We start from the raw sequence: 1,205 nt of genomic DNA, 5'->3' as shown, positions 1-1,205 counted from the left end.
TATATATATATATATATATATATATATATAAAAGGATGAAATTGATGACAAGATGACATGTAAGTTTGTTGGGGTGACTTTTTGTCAGATACTTGTATTAGTCAATATATACTTTTTTTGTCTTTCATTCGATATGATATAATTTAATTTGATAATGTATTTAATCAAAAAGAAAAATAAATTTTAGATTATACTGTTATAAAGTAAAAATAATTTTTAAAATTAAATTATTCCTTATAATAGTAAGATAATATTTTTTTTTAGATAAACTAGAAAAATTTGTGGGTATAAAATGAAAAGGGGTGTAGTATAAATTCAACTTTAAGGACTTCTTTCGTTTGAATTCAAACGTTTCGTTTTTTTTTTTTTTCTTAAAATAAGTGTGTCATTCTAAATTTTGTATTTTTTTCAATTTTGATATTTTATACCGTAAGTTAAATAATATAAAAATATTTTTAATATAGCAAGACACAATTAAAGTTTTCTTTTCCCTTTTAACTCTATTCTTGATCAAAACTGATTCTACAGTTAGCCACCTAAGTTAACATTTATTTTCACTTACACTCAGTATGGATCATTGTTTTCTATTATTTTATAATATATATTATTATATTGTATTGTATGATATATATAATGTTTGATTAAATTGTACTGTTCGTTGTTGTTTAATTATAATATTTTTATTATTTGGTTTGATTGTATCGTATTGTATTGGAATTTATAAATTTACTAAAATATTCTTAAATTGTTTTAAGGTGGGAGGTTTGACTAGAATTTTAATTAAATAACATAAGGTAAAGGATAAAATAGTTTTATGAAATATTGTGTAAAGTTAAAAGTATAATTTACATAAATTTCATAGTGTAAAATCTAAATTACATTCTATCCCTATTCTTTTTCTAATTACAAATATTCTATGTTTTTGGGATAATGCACAAATACCCCCTCAACGTATGCTCGAAATCTCAGCGACACACTTATACTATACTAAGGTCCTATCACCCCCCTGAACTTATTTTATTAATAATTTTCTACCTCTTTTCTGCCTACGTAGCACTATATTGTGGGCCCAACGCTGGTTGACTTTTTTTCAAGCTAGTGCCACGTAAGCCGAAAGGGGTAGAAAATTACCTAAAAGATTAGTGCATGATACATTATTATTTATGTATCGTATTTTGTTTGGAATATATATATATATATATATA

This window comes from Solanum pennellii, chromosome 8 (assembly GCF_001406875.1).
Source record: "Solanum pennellii chromosome 8, SPENNV200".
In the NCBI taxonomy this organism is placed as follows: Eukaryota; Viridiplantae; Streptophyta; class Magnoliopsida; order Solanales; family Solanaceae; genus Solanum; species Solanum pennellii.
This window is presented reverse-complemented; position numbering follows the sequence as displayed.